This window comes from Monodelphis domestica, chromosome 7, assembly GCF_027887165.1.
Source record: "Monodelphis domestica isolate mMonDom1 chromosome 7, mMonDom1.pri, whole genome shotgun sequence".
NCBI classification, from domain to species: Eukaryota; Metazoa; Chordata; class Mammalia; order Didelphimorphia; family Didelphidae; genus Monodelphis; species Monodelphis domestica.
In genome coordinates, this window is record NC_077233.1 from 277,504,721 (window position 1) to 277,517,282 (window position 12,562).

Sequence of the window (12,562 nt, forward strand, 5' to 3'; positions counted from 1 at the left end):
ACCTTAACTGGGTGAGAACATATATCAATCAATCAAAAGACCTTAGCCTAAATTACAAAGGCTTTTGAACTAGAAAAACATTACACCAGAACTGTGTTTGGAAAAGAGAAGGAAGCCCTGCCCAGGGACTGTCTATCAATTATAAAGCGAATTGTGAAGAGCCAGACTTCCAGGAACTGGAGCCTCTGCCTTTCCAGCACATCCCGGAGTAGGAACTTCCTGGGGGAAAGGAGAGGCATTGACTTAAGCCTTGGACATGGATATGTTTCTCTTCCCCTGTGGACTGGAGCAACAGCTTGCAACTTCAAAGGGTTCAGAGGATGCTGGACCTCCCATGTGGGTCCTCAATGGCATCCCAAGGTAATGTGCAATGGGGCAATGGCAATGTCTGCATGTGGAGGCAAGGACAAATTAGACACAGATCGGCCATGCTTACAGAGAACTTTGACTACCCCCGAGAAGGGGAGAACAGGAAATGCAGAATCCCAGAGCCCTGAATCACCAAAGTCATCATCTTCCGGGGATTCTCTAGTCCAGGGGGTTTATCCTTTTTTGTGCCATGCCTGTTCTCAATCTGGTGAATCTTTCTTAGAATAATAACCGAAGGAAACGAACTATTTAAGTTGCTGGTTAGTGAAAACAAACAAAATACTGACACTAAAAAGGTAATTTTTCCCCATGAAAATTCATGGATCCTTTGAAAATCTCACTCTGGACACCGTGGTGGTATAATACAAGACATAATAGGATATCGTACAGTATAATCACGCAGTACATGATAATATAACAATAAACAAGTAAGAAGACAGTAAGGAATTGCCCAGGACCTTTGATGAGTTCAAATGAGCAAGTTCAGGAAATCTATGAGTCTGTCTAGAAATCCGGAAAAGGCAAGTGATGTGATTATTCAGACAGTGTCAATGATCTTTGAAATCTGAGGCACGTGGGAGAGGCGCCACAGGATTGCAGCACAAAAGTGCTAAAAAAGGAATGAGGGAAGCCAGTGAGTTTGACTTCAATTCCTGACAGAATTCTAAAGGGCTAGTCAGTGAACATTTAGGGGGGAAAGTGGTAATCATAAAAAGCCAACGAGGCTTCATTAAGAGCAAGTTATGATGGGTTCACTTATTTCCTTTCCTACCAGAATTACAAGATGGGCAAATCAGGGGAATGCTATAGATATTTTAGATTCTAATGAAATATTTGGCAAAGTATTTTATGACAAAAGTTTCTTAAAGAGCCAGGTGACAGGGACAACTAAGTGGCTCAGTGGATTGAGAGCCAGACCTAGAAACAGGAGGTCTTGGGGTTCAAATCTGGCCTCAGACACTTCCGAGCTGTGTTACCCTGGACAAGTCACTTAGCCCCTATTGCCTAGCCCTTAATGTTCTTCTATGTTAGAACCAATATATAGTATTGATTCTAAGGTGGAGAATAAGGGTTAGGGGGAAAAAAAAGCCATGTGACATAATGGATAGTGAGACAGTCTCAAAGCCCAGAAAACCTGCATTCAAATTATGCTTCTGACATGTACTTGACAGCTCTTTAGAATTATAAATTGCAAAGAAAGAGTTGAGCTATATTGGCAGAGTTTCCTAATACAGGAGTCCCTATACCAATGAAATCACAGGTCCAGGCCTTATCTTTTCCTTCTTGTAAACAAAATGGTAGTAGGACTTAGGTGGATTCGGAAATGGTTGACTCAAAGAACCATCATTAGTGGTTCCATGTCAGCTTCAAAGAGAGCCTTCAATAGTGTCCAGTAGTACATGCTTGGCCCTTGATTTAGAACTTGAAGAGACTCTAGAAGGCATTTATTTCAGCTCTCTTATTTTACAGATGAGGAAACTGAGGCATGGAGAGTTTAAAGTAAGTGACTTATTTAAAAGAACACAACTGGATTCATGTAAGGCTTTGTTCTCAAACTTCTACTTTTACACCCCCAAATTCAACAACATTCTTTTCATTTTACTATGCTACCTCTCTCCTCTTTTTCAAAGATTTGGCTAGACTGATCAATGACCATGCTTACCAAATTCATATTGAAACACAATGGTGAGAGGATTAGCTACTGTATTTAACAAATTCTCTTTATATAGAGAGATCCAGGAAATGTCAACATCTGGATGAATTGACTAAAATGAAATTTAAGAGGGACATTGGTAAAATCTTTTAGTTGGGTTCTAAATACCACCATCCCTGAGAAGTCACAAAGATGGTTCACTGAGAGTCTACATGGATAACATAAGTGAGCCACTGCCAAAGATGAAGGTAATTTAAAAATATATCAACTAGGGGCAGCTGGGTGGCTCAGTGGATTGAGAGCCAGGTCTAGAGATGGGAGGTCCTGGGTTCAAATTTGCCCTCAGACACCTCCTAGCTGTGTGATCCTGGGCAAGTCACTTGACCCCCATTGCCTAGCCCTTTCCACTCTTCTGCCTTGGAGCCAATACACAGTATTGTGTATTATATATCTAAGAGGGAAGGTGAGGGTTTATATATATGTGTATATATATATATATATGTGTATATATATATATATATATATCAACCAAGAGAGGTTATTACCAGGAAAAATAAATAGGTCAACCATACACAATTATATACATATATAAAGATTATACTAATCATGATAACAACTAACATTTATATACTCTGTTCTAGCTCTGTTTTATACTCTATTTTCAACTATGATCTCATTTGATTCTCACAACAACCCTTCGAGTAGGTGCTATTATCCCCATTTCCAGTTGAGGAAACTGTAATAAACCAGATAACTTATTTGGGGACACAGAACTAGTAAGAATCTGATTTCAGATTTGACCTCTTCCTGTCTTTGGGTCCAGTGTTCTATCCACTGCCCCTTGTACCTTGGCAGCATTGGAACTCACAGAATGACAAGAGATCTAGAGGAAAGCTCCCATCACTTTCCATGTAAAGGATTTATGGGAGGGCCTGGACAAGAAGAATCCCCTTGGAGGAGAAGGTGTGGATGGGCTAGTTGATCTAAAGCACCCGGGGAAGTAGACCCCTTGGGAGCTACCCAAGATTAGGGATTTAATGAAGTTTTTCAGAGTAAGATAGTGTGCCAATACGGATTACCTGCCCTTTAATTTAACTTAAAAAACCCCTTATCTTCCATCTTAGAATTCATTCTGTGTACTGGTTCCAAGGCAGAAGAATGGAAAGGGCTAGGGGAGGGGAGTTAAGTGACTTGCTTAGGGATCTGTCCTTTTAAATAGTAACATCTCACTTTTCAGAAGCTTTGGAACTTCCAAAGCACTTTCATACCTATTATCTAATGCTCACAACAACCTAGTGAGGTTATCTCAATTTATTGACAGGTAAATCAACTCAGAAAAATTATGTCAATGAAAAACCTAGATTTCTTATCTCAGGGGTGTTTAACTTTTGGGTGGTCATGGGACCCTTTGGCAGTCCAATAAGGCCTATGAGTCCCTTCTCAGAATATTTTTTTAACTGAATGACTTTTTAAAAAAATTATATTTAATTAGATGATTTAGAATATTTTTCCATGGTTACAAGACTCATATTCTTTCCCTCCCCTACCTTCCCATATGATGCACAATTCCACTGGGTTTTACATGTGTCATTGATCAAGACCTATTTCCATATTATTAATATTTGCACAAGGATGATCCTTTAGAGTCTACTTTCCCAGCCATAGCCCTACCAACCCATGTGATCAAGCAGATGTTTTTCTTCTGCATTTCTGCTCCCACAGTTCTTTCTCTGGATGTGAATAGCATTCTTTCTCATAGATCCCTCAGAATTGTCCTGGATCATTGCATTGCCACTGATGGAGAAGTCCATTACCTTCGATTGTACCACAGTGTATCAGTCTCTGTGTACAATGTTCTCCTGGTTCTGCTCCTTTCACTCTGCATCACTTCTTGGAGGTTGTTCCAGTCTCCATGGAATTCCTCCAGTTCATTATTCCCTTGATCACATAGTATTCCATCACCAACATATACCACAATGTGTTCAGCCATTCCCCAACTGAAGGGCATCCCCTCATTTTCCAATTTTTGGCCACCACAAAGAACACAGCCATATGAATATTATTGTACAAGTCTGTTCAGAATAATATTTTTAAAAAATAATTGAAAAAAGGAGCAGCTGGATGACTCAGTGGATTGAGAGCCAGTCCTCTAGATCCACAGGTCCTGGGTTCCAATCTGGCCTCAGATACTTCCTAGCTATGTGACCCTGGGCAAGTCACTTAACCCCCAATGCCTAGCCTTTACCAAATTCTGCCTTGGAACTAATCCACAGTGTTGATTCTAACACAGAAGGTAAGGGTTTAAAAAAAATAAATAAAAATAATAATTGAAAAGACATGTCCCACTTCAATTAGAGATGAAAGAAAATAAAGACAGATTTTTTTCCCCATTGAATGTCATGGACCCCTGGAAATCCATCCAGAGTCTGACATCCCCAGGTTAAAAACCACCCCACCCCCATCCTGTCTCCCAGGCAGCATGGCATGGTGGAATCAGAGGACCTGGGTTTCAATGTTCCTCTCTTTATCTCTTGCAATCTATAACCTTGGGTAGGTCACAATACCTCTCAGTTTCTTCATGCAAGAATTGAATTCATGGTAGTTGTAGTGGATGTAGATAACAATATTAAAAAAAAAAACAGCATTTTTATTACACTACTATATGCCAGGCACTGTGCTAAATAAGCACTTTGCCAATAATACATCATTTCATCCTTACAATGACACTGGAAGGGAGGAGATATTATTCCCATTTTACAGATGAGGATGCTGAGGTTAAATTATTTGTTTAAGTTCACACAGCTAGTAAAAGTAGCCAAGACTGAATTTGAATTCATTTCTTCCTGCTGTCAGCACTGTACCACTTCAGAGTAGAGGGTCTATAACAGCGGTTCTCAACCTCTCAGTTGGTAGCAATGAGAATCCATAATGCATATCAGGTATTTACATTCTGAATCATAACTGTAGCAAAATTACAGTTTTGAAGTAGCCACCAAAATAATTTTTTGGCTTGGGGTCACCGCAACATGAGGAACTGTATTGCGAGGTCACGGCATTAGAAAGGTGGAGAACCACTGGTCTATAAGGTTGTTTCAAGTTCTAAATCTATGATCTCATGACTGAGGAAATGCTACTCCTTCTGTATGTACTCTGCCTTTTTCAGTAACGTGATGGGTTCTGGGAACAACTTAGAAAAGACTATGAAACACTTATCAGCTTGGCTAAAATGGCAGGAGAGAAAAATCACAAATAATGGAAGGGATATGGAAAAATCAGGACACTAATACACTATTGGTGGAACTGTGAACTGATTTAAGAGCAATCTGGAATTATAAAACTGTGGATAGTCTTTGACCCAGCAAGACCGCTATCATTATTATATATGATCAGGGAAAAAGGAAAAGAACTTACATGTTCTACTTAGAACATATATTTCTAAAACACCTTTGTCCTGGCAAAAAACTGGAAACTAAGGGGATGCCCATATCGATTGGGGAATGGCTGAACAAGCTGTGGTATCTGATTGTGATGGAATAATACAATGCTATAAGATATAATGAGCAGGCTGGCTTTATTTTATTTTATTTTTTTAAAAAACTCTTAATTTCCATCTTAGAATTGATACTGTGTATTGGTTCCAAGGCAGAAGAGTGGTCGGGCTAGGCAATGGGGATCAAGTGACTTGCCCAGGGTCACACAGCTGGGAAGTGCCTGAGGCCAGATTTGAACCTAGGACCTCCCATCTCTAGGTCTGGCTCTCCATCCACTGAGCCACCCAGCTGTGCCCCAGGTTGGCTTTAGAAAAACAGGGAAAGACTTGAATGAAATAAGGAAGAGTGAAACAAACAGAACCAAGTCTATAGTAGCAGCAGTATTGTTTGATAAGTGAATATGAATTACTAGGCGATTCTGAGTTATAGGAATATTCAAATCAACTCCTAAGGACTTGTGAAGGAAGATGCTATCCACCCCCAGAGAAAGAGCTGACATATGGAACCATGTATTACATAGTTTCACTTGTATATCTGTGTCAAATAATGGCTTTCTTTCATGTGGGGTTGGAGGAGAGGGAAACATCTTGAACTACAAATGTTACAAAAACTTAAGCAGTAACATTTAAAAGACTGTGAAAGCTAGAAGAGTGTCCAGGGGAGGGTGCCCACCGTGGTGTGGATCTCCAATCATGCCACAAGGGGTTTGGTTGAAAAATGTAGAGATTCTTAGTCTAAAGAAAGGTTCAGTGGACAGTGTGCTGGACCGAGAGTCAGGAAGACACCTCCCTCAGTTCAAATTTGACCTTGTTTCCTTCAGTTTGCTCATCTGTAAAATGAGCTGGAGAAGGAAATGGCAAACTACTCCAGTATCTTTGCTAAGAAAACCCCAAATGGGGTCACAAGACTAAATGGGACATGACTGAACAACAACAACAGCTTAAAGAAGGGAATTGACTGTCTTCAAATGGAGAAGGAAAGGAACTAGCATTTAAGGGCCTACTAGATACTTTTTATAAATATTAACTCATTTGATCCTCACAGGAACCCTGGAAGGTGGAAGCTATTGTTAATCTCATTTTTCAGTTGAGAAACCTGAGGCAGGCAGAAGTTATTGCCCAGGGTCCCATTATTGGTAACAGAGGCTAGATTTGAATTCAGTTCTTGCTGACTTCAGGTCCAGTGTTCTCTATTCACTGTGCCTAAGTATTTGAAGTTTGATCATATGAAATAAGGATTAGATTTCATCACTCAAACAAAATTGCCCTCAAAAGTGATTAGGAATCCAAAGACCCAAGCTTTTGGAAGAACTCACTATTTGACAAAAACTGCAGGGAAAACTGGAAAACAGGATGTCAGAAACTAGGCATAAACCATCATCTCACACCAAATAGCAAGATAAAGTCAAAATGGTTACATGATTCCGAAATGAAGAGCGAAGCCATAAACAAACTAGAGGAGCATAAGGAGAATTTATGACCAAACAAGACAAAGAGAACATTACTTGATGGAAAACTGATAACTTTGATTACATTAAATTAAAAAGGATTTATACAAATAAAACCACAGCAACCAAGATTAGAAGAGAAACAATAAACCGAGAGAAATTTTTTATAGCAGGTGACTTTGGCAAAGGCTTCATCTCTCAAATAAATGGAGAAATGAATCAAATTTATAAGAATACAAGTTATTCCCCAATTGATAAATAATCAAAAGATATGAACAGACAGTTCTCAAATGAAACTCAGATGAAAACTATCCTTACACCTTGCAAATTGGCCATTATGACAGTAAAGGAAAGTGATAAATGCTGGAGGGGATGTAGCAAAATGGGGACACTAATGCATTGCTGGTGGAGTTGTGAATTGATTCAACCATTCTGGAGGGCAATTTGGAACTATGTCCAAAAGGCGCTAAAAGACTTTCTGCCCTTTGATCCAGCCATAGTGCTGCTGGGTTTGTACTCCAAAGAGATAATAAAAAAGTGTTGTACATAAATATTCATAGCTGCACTCTTTGTGGTGGCAGAGAATTGGAAAATGTGGGGCTGTTCCTCAATTGGGAGATTACTGAACAAATGTAGTATATGATGGTGATGGAATACAATTGCGCTATAAGGAATGATGAACTGCTTGATTTCTATATGAACTGGAAAGAACTTCATGAACTAATGCAGAGTGAAATGAGTAGAACCAATCAAATATAATCAACTTTGCTACTAGCAGCAATGCAATGATCCAGGACAATCCTGAGGGACTTAGGAAAAAGAATGTTATCCACATTGAAAGAAAGAACTGGAGGAGCAGAAATGCAGAATAAAAATATATGATTTATCCCTTGTTTATATGGGCATATGATTGGGAGTTTTGACTTTCTATTACAAAAATTAATAATATGGAAATAGGTATGGAGTAAAAATACATGTACAAACCAATGGAATTGCTTGTCAGTGCCTAAAAAGGGGAGGGAAGAGGGGAGAGAGACAACATGAATCATGTAACCATGGAAAAATATTTTAAAATTAAAATTAAAAAAAGAAAAAATTAAAACTACCTTTAGTTGTAAGAACAAATGCTCTCAATCACTGTTTTTTTTTTGGGGGGGGGGATCTTTCCTTGTGTCTTAGAATTTATTCCAAGGCAGAAGAACAGTATGGTCTAGACAACAGGGGTAAAGTGACTTCTCCAAGGTCATGCAGCTAGTAAGTGTCCGAGATCACATTTGAACCCAGGACCTTTCATCTCCAAATCTGGCTCTCTATCCACTGAGTCATCTAGTTTTCCCAGTGGTCTCTTAATTGACAAATCTGATGGCTGTTTCTCAATTTTCATCCTTCTTAACCTTTTTTTTGTTGCAATTAACCTTGCCAGAGGCAGCAAGGTAGAAAGACTGCTGGACTTGGAGACAAGAAGACTGGAATTAAAATGCAGACTCTGAAACTTATGTTATATTATATTATTATATTTATATTATGATATTATATAATTATATAATATTATATGTATATGAAATATATACATAATATATTAGAATACTTATATTTGATATGTTATAGGTATATGATGTACATATATCATATAATAATATAATACTGATATATGAGATATAATAATTACTCTGATAGCCCCTGGACAAGTCACTTTGTTTCCCCATGTTTCCTTACCTGGAAAATTGACATAATAACAGCACCTACCTTACAGAGTTGAGGGATCTAATAAAGTGTTTTTCAAACCTTAAAGTGCTATATAGATGCTGTTATTATCATTACCCTCTCTTATATAACCTATAACCTCTTTCTCCTCTCTGGAATGTCATTCCCCTGTTTTTTCTTAGTTCTGCTACCTGCCTGACCTTTCTCAGTTTCCCTTGTCCTATTCTCTAACAAAAGAAGTTCCCAAAGGCTTTGTCCTGAGCCCTCTCCTCTCATCTCCTCTCCTCTCCTCTCCTTCCCTCCTCTTCTCTTCTCTTCCTTCCTCTTCTCTTCTCTTCTCTTCTCTTCTCTTCTCTTCTCTTCTCTTCTCTTCTCTTCTCTTCTCTTCTCTTCTCTTCTCTTCTCTTCTCTTCTCTTCTCTTCTCTTCTCTTCTCTTCTCTTCTCTTCTCTTCTCTTCTCTTCTCTTCTCCTCTCTTCTCTTCTCCTCTCCTCTCCTCTCCTCTCCTCTCCTCTCCTCTCCTCTCCTCTCCTCTCCTCTCCTCTCCTCTCCTCTCCTCTCCTCTCCTCTCCTCTCCTCTCCTCTCCTCTCCTCTCTTCTCTTTTCTTCTCTTCTCTTCTCTTCTCTTCTCTTCTCTTCTCTTCTCTTCTCTTCTCTTCTCTTCTCTTCTCTTCTCTTCTCTTCTCTTCTCTTCTCTTCTCTTCTCTCTTCTCTACATTCTTTCTCTTATTGACTTCATCATCTCCTATGGGTTTAACTATAATCTCCATGCCAATCACTCCTAGATCTGAATGGAATGGGTAGATGAGAACAATTTGTTTCAACAGCCACGGGGGTGGCTCAAGAAGGTGCTAGGGAGCACCTAGGGCTTTGTCAGACATTGAAGACATTGGCATCCTGGCCTTTGTCCTGACACTGGACTTGGTTGCCTCTGGAAGGGAGGCTAATGACTGTGCAACTCTGCCTCACTTGGGTTCAATTCATCCTTGAGTCAAGAATATTATTGGTCCTTTTCAGAATAAAGGACAAACAATAAGGGGACATTATCCAGCTTCCAGTCATCTATATTTGCATCTCTTGGAGTCATCCCTGATTTATTTGGGCTTCCAATCCTTGTTTAGTCTACTTTATGGATCTATCCTCTTCTCTTCTATAAGGTAGCCACCATCCCAGTTAATAATAACAATAATAATAAATAGGAATAAACTCAGTGGATAGAGTGTGGGGTCTGATATCAAGAAAACTCATCTTCCTGAGTTCAAATATGGCCTCAGATTTGTGAGACCCTGGGCAAGTCACTTGCCCTGTTTGCCTCAGTTTCCTTATCCGTAAAATGAGCTGGATAAGGAAATGGCAAATCACTCTAGTATCTTTGCCAAAAAAAAAACAACAAAAAAAAAAACCAAATTGGGTCACAAAGAGTGGGGCAACTTAGGTCTTTAAAAGATTGTCTGCCCTTTGATCCAGCCATAGCTCTGCTGGGTTTATACCCCAAAGAGATAATAAGGAAAAAGAATTGTATAAGAATATTCATAGCTTCACTCTTTGTGGTGGCAAAAAAAAAATTGGAAAATGAGGGGATGCCCTTCCATTGGGGAATGACTGAACAAGTTGTGGTATATGTTGGTGATGGAATACTATTGTGCTAAAAGGAATAATAAAGTGGAGGAATTCCATGGGGACTGGAACAACCTCCAGGAAGTGATGCAGAGTGAGAGGAGCAGAACCAGGAAAACATTGTACACAGAGACTGATACACTATGGTACAAGCGAAGGTAATGGACTTCTCCATTAGTGGCAATGCAGTGATCCTGAACAATATGCAAGGATCTAAAAAAATACTATCCACAAGCAGAGGATAAACTGTGGGAGTAAAAATACTGATGAAAAGCAACTGCTTGACTCTAGGGGGGAAGGGGATATGACTGAGGAGAGACTCTAAATGAACACTCTAATGCAAATACCAACAACATGGAAATGGGTTTGAGTCAAGAACACATGTGATACCCAGTGGAATCACGGGTCGGCTATGGGGGATAGGGGGAGAGGAAAAGAAAATTATCTTTGTTTCCAATGAATAATGTTTGGAAATGACCAAATAAAATAATGTTTAAAAAAAAAGGAATAATGAACTGGAGGAATTCCATGGGAACTGGAAAGACCTCCAGGAATTGATGCAGAGCAAAATGAGCAAAACCAGAAGAATATTAAACACAGAGCCTGATACACTGTGGTTCAATCGAATGTAATAAGACATCTTTACTAACAGCAATGCAATGACCCAGGACAATCCTGAGGGATTTATGAGAAAGAACACCATCCACATCTAAAAGGAGAACTGTGGGAATAAAGAGTGGTCAGTCTCACTCCCTTTCTTGTATTCTCCACTCTGGCCAGACTGGCCTTCTTGCTATTTCTTCATCTTCATCCTGGCCTTGTCAAATCTCTAGCTTCTTCCAAAGCCCAACTGAAATGAAAAACCATCCCATGAGACCTTCTCTGGTTCCTTCCACTGCTGGTGCCTTTCCCCAACCTTTCCCTAAACTGCTTTGAATTACTTTGTGTGTGTGTGTGTGTGTGTGTATAGAGATGCAAAATATGCATGTATATTTATATTTGTGATGTATGTATGTTCATCAGGCAATGTATGTTTATAGAATATATTTCATATGCTTATTTCCTATCTATTACATTAATTATATTATTATTAAACATATATATGCTAATATAAATATGTTCCATATATTTATATTTTCTATATATTATTAAACATACATATATTTATATAAATACATTCTATATACTTATTGACATTTGCTATGTTTATTGTAGTGTTATTAAATATAGATATATTTATATAAATATATCCTGTATATTTATTTATATTTGCTATATTTATTATATTGTTATTTAATATATTTATTATATTATATTATTAAACATACATGTTTCTACAAATATATTCCATATACTTATTTATACTTTATATATCATATTATATTGATATTAAATATATGTTCATATATAAGTTCTGCATATTTATTTATATTATATATTTATTATATTAAGTACATTGATATTAAATACATATATATTTATGTAAATATATTCCATTTGCTTATTTATATTTTATATATACTTATATTAATTACATTGCTATTAAACATATTCTGAATACTTATTTACATTTGATATCTACTTATTCTTATTAATTATTAAACATATATTTATATATTCCATATAATTATATATTTATTATAGTAATATTATTAAATGTACATATATAAATATATTGCATGTAGATATTTTTCTATTTAATATAGTAATTATATCATTATTAAACATACATATATTTATATAAATAGCTACATCATTTCCTCCCATTTAGCATCTTGGAGACAAAATAGTTTCTTTTTTTAGTACTTGAATCCCTGAGGCCTAGCCTATAGTAAGCACATCCTAAAAAATTGATAAGCTTAAGATTGGTCTGGGAGAAAAGGTAAAAACTACAAAGAAGACAGATTTTGACTTGATGTAAAGAAAAAAGAAATCCCTGCTTGTTGCTCTTTTTTCTTCAGACTCCTTTTGGGGTTTTCTTGGCAAAGATCCTGGAGTAGTTGGCCATTTTCTTCTCCAGCTTATTTTACAGATGAGGAAAGTGAGACAAACGGGGTGAAGTGACTTGCCCCAGGTTATCCAGTTAAGGTAGTGTCTGAGGTTAGATTTGAACTCAGGAAGAAGAGTCTTCCTGACTGGGGAGTTAGGTTATCCATCTACTGTATCACCTAGCCCCCCCTAATTAATTAGAGCTATCTAATTATCCTAATCAGTAGAGCTTTGCAAAAGTGAAATGGTTTGAGCCATCTGGCAGCCCCCAAATCATTGGAGCGATCCAAAA

The 12,562-nt window shown here is 37.9% G+C and overlaps 1 protein-coding gene across 4 annotated transcripts in view; it reads left to right on the forward strand.

Moving 5' to 3' along the window:
* The window catches only part of AQP7 (aquaporin 7), a 122,566-nt gene that overhangs the window by 79,515 nt on the left and 30,489 nt on the right, over positions 1 to 12,562 (forward strand). The gene's annotated exons all lie outside the window — the stretch shown is intronic.